Source organism: Anas platyrhynchos, chromosome 4 (assembly GCF_047663525.1).
Source record: "Anas platyrhynchos isolate ZD024472 breed Pekin duck chromosome 4, IASCAAS_PekinDuck_T2T, whole genome shotgun sequence".
Lineage (NCBI taxonomy): Eukaryota > Metazoa > Chordata > Aves > Anseriformes > Anatidae > Anas > Anas platyrhynchos.
In genome coordinates, this window is record NC_092590.1 from 36,910,196 (window position 1) to 36,921,216 (window position 11,021).

The following is an 11,021-nucleotide window of genomic DNA, read 5'->3' on the forward strand; positions in this document are numbered from 1 at the left end:
TTATTTTTTTGTATTTTTGGTGATCTATCTGAAGTTTCTTAGACACAGCCTGGTTATCTTACCAGTACCTAAGCATAACTCTAATTATAATTCCTGAAAAATACTCAATGTCAGCAGCAGCTCAGTACACAATTAGTAGCTCAAGATTTAGGGGAGCTTCCAACTTTCAAAATGATTCAATGAATTAAAATGATTTTCAATTATCCAGACTAATTTTATATTTAATGTAGGCATCTAGGAAAATGTCTGCTTTCTAACAGCATTTAGTTAAATAATGTTATTGTCAAAACAAAACAAAAAAACAAGTATGTGCATCTAACATTAAAGCCCCAAATTCATTGTCATTTCGTTAGACTGAACACTCATGCATCTCATCTTAATTGGAATGAAGGATGTGTGGCACTTCTCTGAAGTAGGACACTTATATTTTTCTGTCCAAACTTTACTGCAGAACCTAACTGAGGCAGTCAGTTTGTAAATGCTGCCAGTTTCATCTTTTGGGCTCTTCATTCATTTATTATTGGGTTGTCATTGATGTTGGACAATTTTTAGACACTTGACAGATTTCAAAAGCTTTCAAAGAGAAAGTCTAAAGATCTTCTCTAATTCTGTTTCTAGATCTTTTGAAATAAATAAGTCCTTGGAGTTAATAATAAGTAAAAATAAGAAGGAGAGGACAATATAAGTAAAGACTTTGTCATGCAGAGAAGTGTTCCAATAGCTGTAGCATTTTATCTCTTTTTTTTTTTTTTTAACTAGCTTAGGCAGGATTATTACTTAGTTAATTCTTGATTACTTTTTTTTTTTTTACAGTGGAACATGATTTAATAAGTCAACACTCGCCTTTTTCTGACCCTCTAAAGCCTACAGTTTACTATTCATAATGATGAGAAATAGCTTGGGTATTTGTTGCTGCACAGATCTATATCTTCTTGGACACCACAAACAATGTAAATCTTTTCCATTTATATACCCGATCATTTTTCCAATGTACTGAAGTGTTTGAATTTCCAAGGTCAGAAAATGATTAATCTTATTAAATGTTTGACACAATAAACTAAGCAAAACATCTTTTGATATTACAAAGAGAATATAAAAGAACGAATTCTTATCTTTGTAATGCCTTAGCTGCATGACTTCGGGGTTCTTAGGCTATCATAATATAATGTTTATTAGAAGCCAAAACAAAGATTTCTCTCTTAAAGAAATATGAGAATGTAATACGGTAGGAAATCTGATAGATATATCCTATTCAAATAAAAAGTACCATACTTGCAAAATACTAGGAATGCTAAGAGGAAAAAAAAAAAAATTAAAAAGTATAAAAGCAGTCAAATGAGAAACTCCTTTCTGGGCAGGAAACTCATGGTGTCTAACACACTAACAATAAAGATTTTCAGTGGAATGTCTAACAAATCTGGGAGACTTTTATTGAAAAAATGGCCATGGGCAGCCATATTTTGGTTTTGGCTAAGCCTCAGTCATCATGTTTTGATTTAGAAGGAGAAAACCCAAACCACCTGTGGTTTTCATTTTTAATTCATGTCCCATAGGAATACAGACTTTACACTTTCCAATTTTTCCTACCCATGTGCAGCCTGTTAATCAGAAAAAATAATATTTCAAAGCTATTCCTGTACATGTGTAGAATTTTAAAGGGAATAAACTGAAAATATACTGTGGCCATAACCAGCATTGCCCATGAGCACACAGAAGGGATCTTGGAAAATCCAAATCCCCAACATGAGTATCACAGATTGCCCTCTCTAGAGCACATGTGCTGCAGTGCCAGCACTGCACAACTTGAGGTTATATATTGTTATCTTTTCCTAATGAATAATGATGGAGATGAGTGAAATAATAGCAGGTATAATGTGGTCAGGAGGCAGATTTCTCCTAGGTAATGGTCATTTTCTACAGGAACATCAAGTGGTTTTGGAAAATGAGGGGCAACAAACCACCTTACTCAGTGAGGATCTAGATAGCAAGTGACAGAGTACAGGACACTACCCTAGAAAAACAGAGTACAAAAGAGAAAAGCATGCACACAACCTCCAGATGTGGCAGAGGTAATATTTTGTAGGAAATGAGAACTGGAACAGTCTGAAACCTGGTAGCTCAGGTGAGTTATACTCACTTCACAGTTATGCCCTATGTGGTTACACCTACAAAGATGCAAGAGAACATAAAAATCAGTCAAGTACTCTCCATTTTAAAGGAAGAAGTTCATTTTCTGTGCTAATCCACCACAGCAGACTTTCAAAGCCTCTATCCTTTGTCATGCAACGAAATGCTGACATGCATTTCTTTTGTTTTAACCCCCGTCTAACTGGATCTCCAGCTGGCAGATGTTACTGGCAGCTCTCTTTGAGAAAATACACGGGTGAAATCCAGATCCCTTTGAAGACAGTGGGAGCTTTGCCACGGCCTTCAGTAGGGCTGTATTTCACACACTTCAATTTGATAAGGGTAGCAAATTAATAGCAATAACTTGTTTTTAAAATCTACATCAAAATACAGGTATTTCCTTTCTTAACTGAAATTAGGTTTGACTTTCTTTGTGATAGCACTCCCTTTGCAAGCCACTAGTTTTATATATTTAAATGTATGTATAGACACATACATGCGTGTATATAAAATATGCAAAAATACAGTCTGTATTAAACATCTTTCACATCGTAAATGCATTTAATATAAATCCAGTTATGTAAACCATTACCTTTCCTTTTACAGTTAGACTATTTTTATAAGAAATGGTCATTTTTTATACAAAATTTAAGAATACATTAATTGAAGAGAGCACAGAAATGTATGTATAAACGGTATACATATACAACTGAAAATCCATGAATTTCTTTGTCTTTCTGTTACATACATATGAACGTAGCATACATAAGATAGTAAAATACCAAACAAACCCTAAATAAGGCAACTTCTTTGGAAAAGTTCTAATGAAGCAAAGAGAGACCACAATGGCAATCAATGGTTTTATGAACAATTCTGTGGTCAGAGGCTTGATCATACAAACCAGTCATGACAAAATTATAGCTTAAGGCCCGGGTAAAAGCACCATAAATTCCAGGGAGACTCATCACATTAGTGAAATGACTAATATTCATGTTTGTAGGTGGAGATCCTTTGTTATAATGAATTACAACAGATTTCTGCAAAACCTCTGTGATCTACATCTCAATGGCATTTTTTTAAATGCTCACAGGAACAAATGAGACACACAACCCTGTATTTAATATATAGGCATTTTGGTACTTTCCCTGGATTACTTCTTCAGTCTTTAAACAGGCATATATCCATTTGATTTTAAAAGTGATTTTGTACCAACTTATGCAGCAGAATGGAGTCCCTTGCACTTACTATGTTTTGTCATTTTTTCAATTGCTTTAGGGATTCGCCAGCTTCAAAATACTGAATAACACGTTCCACTGACAAAGGAAAATAACAACTATTTCTCCAGAAGTGCCTGAGAAATAATAGATGACTGAGCCCAGCAATTTTGTAAGATGGATAAATAATATCCAAATCTCATAAATGAGGAAGCTGAAACAAAAAAAATGCTTGACAGGTGACGTACTTGTCAAGAATACCCTGCAATGTCATGACAGAACTGAAACTAGATCCAACTTCTCCAATTTTCAGGGAGGAAATGGCTTGGCATGAAAGTTTGTCTCAGGTTATACTGAATCTAAAGCATCATAGTTATTCCATTAGCTGCCCACAGACACTGTTCAGCTGCTGACCCAGTTTACACTAAAGCAAATGTTCCAGTTAAAGAGAATGTGTTAAATGCTGTGTAGGATCACCTCCCATAGTAAACCACATCTACCAGAAGCTCAGTTTCAATCACCTCTAGGCCTTCCACTTCTTATTTGCATCTGTAGAAAAGCAAACACAGAAAAAATGGAAGTCAAACCAGTTTGGGGGGACTATAAAGCCCAACTACTACATTAATGGTGCCTTCCTTTGATGATGCTGCCAGAAAGTCCTGGGGTGGGGAGAGAAAATAGACAGTGAAGAAGAGTCAGGGGAGAGGAGTTTTGAACCTGTTTTGGTCCAGTGCTAGGCAATAAATAAATAAATAAGGAGCTATTTGTACATGCAAGAAGAAAGCAGCTTATATACAGAGATAAATTTAAAAATAAATAAATAAAAAATTGCATTTCTATACAATATAACTGAAATTCTTCATCATTTTTATCATGCTGACTTGCTTACATTCATGTGGTTTTAGTCTCACAGATGTTCTGGAGGATAGGACATGTAATATGGCTCCATAGTTTTCTAACCACAGAATATCCAAAATATATAACCAGGAAATCACTTGCAGTCTGTGTGGGGCTTGGCAGATGGTATTTCTAAAAATGCAAATATCCAATATGGAGGTAGTAGAGAAGACGGATTTCACAAGGGAACAGTGCAACTCTTTATATGGAGTGTAAACTTTACACAGTATTCCAATATAGAACTGGTGAGCACTGTTAAAAAAGTTTCCAATGAATATTCATTTCAGTTTATAAACATATTCTCTTCAACTGTTTCAATGCCCTCTTTGTGTTTGCTTACTGTGCATGTTCTAGCTATTGCATTTTCTGGCAAGAACGTTTGTAGAAACAGCAAATTTTAAGCAAGTATTAGAGAATATATATGGGAAATGAATTTTTAATTTGGAAATATGGGTGCTGGCTCCAGAAGTTTATTCCAAACAGGTATCCTCATCCATTCAAGAGAGGAATGAATGTGACCTGCAAGATCAAAACTAGCTTAGATTGAATTTCAGCTGTTAATGCTTACAAGCACATGCACTAGCAGCGCATAATTTAAATTTTGGTCAGATGGGACAAAATGAAAAAGTAGTTCCTGCTTCTGCTAAGTAACTCACGTGTAGTAGAGGGAAATAAATCAGGCAGTAGGACTGTGTAGGTTATTGTCTGAGCTGACTTCTGATTTATGTTGAGACGTTGGCCAACCTGATCCTTTTACAAAAGGGAAATAGAGAAGGGATGTCTCAGATGAGGGGCAGCTTCCCAGCCAGACTCTGTGGGCTATGACCAAGTTTTTCCAGCAATGAGAGCTGCACCAAACGTCCATCCTTCCACGCTGGAGCACAGCCTCTGGACAGAGCAGAAAGTCCAGTTCTGACCGCTGGCAACGTGTTGTGCCACTGATGGAGCATGCTATCCACCACTAGCAGCACAAAGGATCTGCTCCTCCTTTACTGTAGTTGGTTTGTGGTTTGCAAAATCCTGAGATGAGCAGAAAGCCTCCCAGCTCCTTATAGCTGAAGCAATCTCTACCACCAATTTTCTTTGCCTGATAGGCCAGCCCTATGAAGCCATGTAGGTTCAGGTACTGATAGTTTTCAAAGCAAACGGTAAATATAAAATACAAGTACATGAAATGTATGGACTAACAAAATAATTTGGGCTGAGATTTGCTCACATGGAACATGAATGACATGAAAATTTTGGTAATGATGTTTTAGGTTTAGATAACAGTAAGCACAGAAAAGACAAGGAAGATTTCATATGATGGAAGATTTGATTTTAAGTGAAAGTGTTGCACAGCTGCAGTCACCATCTTAATATACCATAAAATACATAAATCCAAGTTCCTAACTGATGTAAGCAATTACTGCTTCATCAAGTTGATTTACTGTGGAACTGAAACATACCATCCGCCTGGCAATTCTACCATAAACAGACTGGATTCTCTGTTAGTATAGACTAGTAGTTTTATAACCCATACATATATTTACTGGACAAAAAAAAAAAAAAAAAAAAAAAAAACAACGAACATAGAGCAGACAGAAATGCAGGTCCTCATAGAAAATTGCTGTAAAGTTTAACAGAAACAGAAAAGTTTGTTTTATAGAGCCACCGCATAACTTTAAGTATATGTATACACATCTCAAGCATGGTATTCTGTTAAATGTTTTAATCACCTGACAGTGAAAATGTCAAACTTGATTAAGTTCTGCTGGATTCTGAGGTTGGGGGTTGAGTTCAATGTCTATTTCTCCTCTCTCTCTTTCTCTCTCTCTCTCTCTGCTCTAACTTTTGTATGGCTTTCCAATTCATATTTGCTCAAATAAAAATCATAGAACAGAGAAAAAGGCTATCAGTCTCTGGATTGCTGACTTTAGTAATGGGTCAGTTTCCTTCCAAGCTGCATCAAGCTCAGACAGCTTTCTGGCAATTTCAGCTCAGCTGCAAACAGCCAAGATCATGTGAGATGATCCAAAAGATTCCTAAAATATTAGATATGCCTGTATATATATTTCAGACTAAATATTTTCATGGATGTAATCACATGAAAGAAAAAACCCTTAATGCATATGAAAAACCAGCTTAATATACATTAGACTCTACTTATGAACTAATAAACTATACAAATTGGATTGTCTATTTCTTAGTGTCTTACATGGGCTTTCTCCACTGCAGTAAATTCCAGCTGTTCTGAGGTTACATCCCATATTGAATTGGTAATGTTTCGCCACTTTGAAAAGACCACACAGTCTGTCATCATGAAAATCCATCTACCCTGGTGAGAGGGCCTCATCCGTAGCCAGTTACGTTTCTTAAGTAGAGATGATTTTGCTAACTCCTTTATCATGTGTTCATGGTCAATTTGTACAAAAGTTATTGCTTCTTCAGAAAATAACACAGCATACCAATACAAATTGCTGTGGGTTTACAATTAAATATTTCCTCTCTAAAATCTTGCCACAATAAATAAATAAATAAATAAATATTTAAAAAAAAATCATGTGATTTTCTCCATTATTTTTCATTCTAATAATTAGTATGACATTAATATTTCTAAATTTGTAACAAAAGACTTAACCAGTATCTGTGTGTATTACTAGTACATTTTTGGTGCAAAACATCGTGTATTTTTTTCATTCACTGGCAAGCAGTGTCATAATCAATGGCTACTCTTGTTCACACACAGAAAACCATTCTTGAACCCACAACTCCAAGTTACTCCACTCCCTAGTTGTAACTTCCAGTGGCACTACTCAGTTTTCTGTGGCCCAGGTTTCAGGGTTTCACGTTCAATCCATGATGCTGGCCCCAATTAAGTCAGCGAGATTTGTGAACTTTCATGGTGATGGACCCCTCTCTCAGCAACGTAACAGCTCCGGCTTCCTAAGCACTCTCTATCCATACAACAGTCACAGTGTAGGTTATTTGACTGAGACACTGAGCCATAACAGCAAATCACAGACCTGAAACATATTCAGATAATGTGGGAGTGTTGCATTTCTTGGATTTGAAATGCATTTTAAAAGGAAAAGCAGCTACAAAAACAAATTAATTTGGGGTCATAGAGTTCTTCTCTGTGAAGAAGAATAAATTAGCATTAGCTTCAGCCAGAGATATGAATATCTGTGACAATAAGCACAGTTTAAAATTTTCATCTGTGCCTCACTCCACAGTATTGGTGTGCTTCACCAATATAAAACTGTTTTTTTATAAAACAGTTTTTCCAAGAAACTTTATAGGAAGAAGGACTGATCAATGTGAGAAGTATAATAATCAGTACAAATCTGACTCATGTGTTGCTATTGGAGTAAACAAGGGTGGTAAACATTTTCTTACATTCCATCAGACTTGATTCTCTTATTACCACAATTTTACTCCAAAATAACACAGCTGGACTTCTGTGAAGTTTCTCTATTTGTACAGCAACCGATAGAGGAATCCAAATATGGATGCTTTTTAATGCTTTTTCTCTGGATTCACACAGTTACAATAGAGATCAATACCTTACAGCAGAGGTTTTCTTTTCAATGTCTTAAAGGCAGAATATGTTTGCTTGCATAATTTTGAAAGGAAGTGATTATGCTTTCCCATTCACAAAGTGCAGAAAGCCACAATGGCTTTCATTTTAAAATGGATGAAAGTAAGCTAAACATGAAAGCCCTGTTCCTCATGCAGTCTGCAGCAGCTCCTAGAAGCAAGACCATAGCCCAGAGAAATATGTGCCCAATGCTTTTCCCACAGAAACGCTCAGCAGAGATCTGGGTACAAGAGATTGTGGAACTGCAGAAGAATGTGAAGTGCTGAACTGTGTAAGCACTGTGGAGGACCAGAATACACCACTTTTGCAGATAGAAGAACACACCACATCCTTATTTTCTTCCTGTGGGAGGTCAGTGCTTATACTGCAGATGTGCCTGCCAGGGAGAATATTTTTCACTTGCTCTTCTTCCAGTGGCTAATCTGCACGTTCGTTTGCCTCTACTTGAAGAATGGTTTGTCTGAGCTTTCCCAGCATTACTGGCAGTGGACACAAACATTTCCACAGATTCATACTGTATAACCATCACCCCTCTGCAGCAGGATGGAAATTTTATCTATCTCCCAGTTTGCCTAGCCTGTGGTATCAGGATTTAGATGCCCTGAGTCCAGCCCCAGCTGCTGGACTGACTTTTGGAAGCAGAATCTGAAATCACCTTAACAGCAGCTGACCAAGAGGCTGAGAGCTGGCTCTGCGTTTGTCCTCATGGCTGCCCCACCAGGTGACCTGGCAAAGGCCTCAGGCCCCTTCAGCCCCAGCTGGGCTCTATGGGCACCAAATGAGATTGTGTGGCTATGACCAAAACTGCTTGTAAAGCCCTTCATTATCCCTGGCAGCATAAGCAGGAGTAGAAACAGTATGCGGTGCTTTGTCCTCTCATTGTGCAGTTGTTGGGATCAACAGCTTTGTTTTTGCTCTGTTTCAGGAAAGCACCAACAAGATAACTGAACAGCAGAATTGCCTTTTAAGGATATTTATGGTCCACATCCCGATGGAGTTCAATGCACATTTCTGCATACGGTGTATATTACCCTATCCCTAATTGTTTCTTCTACAAATTTTGCATGCTCTTGAAGCAAGGACAAAAAGAGCAAGACCTCAGCACGGGACTTTTCCCCCCAAACGCCCTCAGGCTTTTACCTTTTATAAGTGGAGCTAACGATTGCTGGACACAAAACTGCCACCAACCAGCTCATTCAGGTCTTTTCCCGTCATGCCTTCCCCATAAAAAGAAATGCATTAACTTCTGGGTCAGGCTCTGCCCCGGTTTTTGACCTGATCACTGCTGGCTGCAGCCGGAGCGTGGCCTCTCCAGGCCTGCAGCCTCGCTGCCAGGAGGTCCCTGGCCCACACAGGCTCTCCCCGAGGATCCTGCAGCCAGCAAGCCACTTGCAGACTGAAAACACGTGGCCACAGCTGTGAGTGAAAATGAACCTGAGCAGCGCAGTGCTGCTCTCGGTAACCGTGTGGTTTTGTGGGGAGATCTTAACTGAGCACTTCCTGGTTTTCTAATGTTTGCTTGGGGTTTTATTCTCCCACAGGAGGTGCAAGCTGAAGGAGGTATTGTGAGACACTGCAGCCAAAACTCCATCTTGATAACATTTTTATAGGGGTGAAACTACAAAGAGTAACTCAGCAGTTGCCAGCACGGCTGTGTTAGTATGAGAGAATAGCCAGAAGCATGTGAGTAACATTCATGCTGAAAATATGATTGATCACTTATTTTTTTATTATTTTTTATTTTTTCCTGCAACACTGCTCCAAATCCAGCTTCAGTGAGAAGTGGCTTGAACTGCGGCTGAGCTCAGTCTTCAGAGGCAGCTGCCCTGCTTCCCTTAAACCACAGGTTCACATAGGAAGCCCATGGCTTACTTGCAGGCAGCATGTTGCCCAGTTGTTCCCGTTGCATTGAAACAACAGAAATACATGTTGATCATTTTGGGGGATTTATCCAAAAGGCAAGTCAGCTCATTCATGCACGTGCCAGAAAACTGAAAGAGTTAAATGATCTCTTTCTGCTTAGAAAATAGAGCAGGCTATTAATAAAGGTCACTTTGCCTTTGTTTCTAGAACTGAGGGATCTTCCAGACAGGTACAGGGATAAGCTGTAGTTCACCATCAGGTGTATGTGCTCTCTGTACATCCGTCTCACACTCAGAGAGTGCAGGATTACCAGCACCCAAGTTATGGGTACTGCACTGGTGTGCAACCTTGTATACCATATATTTTCTCCTTTTGTCATCATGCTGATTTGTCCTTCTTGCAGGTACTCTATATAACTTGTCTAAAAGTACATTTATGTAATTTACTTAATTTAACATTTGATTTGCATATTCAAATATCTACCAAAGAAGAATTTGCCTCTGAGTAGGGTTTGAGACAAAAAAAAAAAAAAAAAAAGTATAGGATTTGGAAAATATATTAAGACCTTTTTCTTAATTCTTAAAGTTCCCTGCTGCTTACAGGAATTAAGTATGGAAACAACATCTGTGTAATATTGTGAAGGATTTCAAAAGGGCTTCTCAAAAAGGGCTGACACAATCTTACTCCTTTTAGAAGAGGATATGAAATGAATTGCTTACTTTGGCTATTACATGCACTCCCTTCCCCCAGCAGCAGAGCCAAGAGCTAGTGGCACGTCTGAGATTTTTTTTATAGTGAGTCCTTCAAATATTTTTCACTGTTTGCAAAAAGACCTAAGAGAGATCCCCTCCCATAAACATAACAAAAGAAATCGTTACACTAAAGCCTCACTTAAGTGAATGAATAATAGATTAATAGAATCTTATGATTAATTATTTACGTCATGTCTCTGCATATGACCCTAACAGCTGAAAATGGTAAATAAGTAAAATATATGTAAGGACTCCTAAAAATTTGTAGACACTTTAAACCTTAATTAGTTAAACAAATATATACATGTATATATATATAATTATTATTATTATTGTCCAATCTAGTAAGTATTAGATCTAAATTGGGAATTACCAGCAAGTCTAAAGAAATGTCATTTGACTATAGACAACACCTCCTTTAAAGAAAATACAAAAGGATGCTGCCCTCTCCCTGCTCCTGAATACTTAGCAATCAGTTATTAGCCTGAACTGGTCACCTGCCCAGAGTCTTGTAATGCCATCCTCCCACAGAGAGGCACTCCCATTTTGGCTTGTAAGAACAGGTGCATTTTCAATGTCACTAACTAA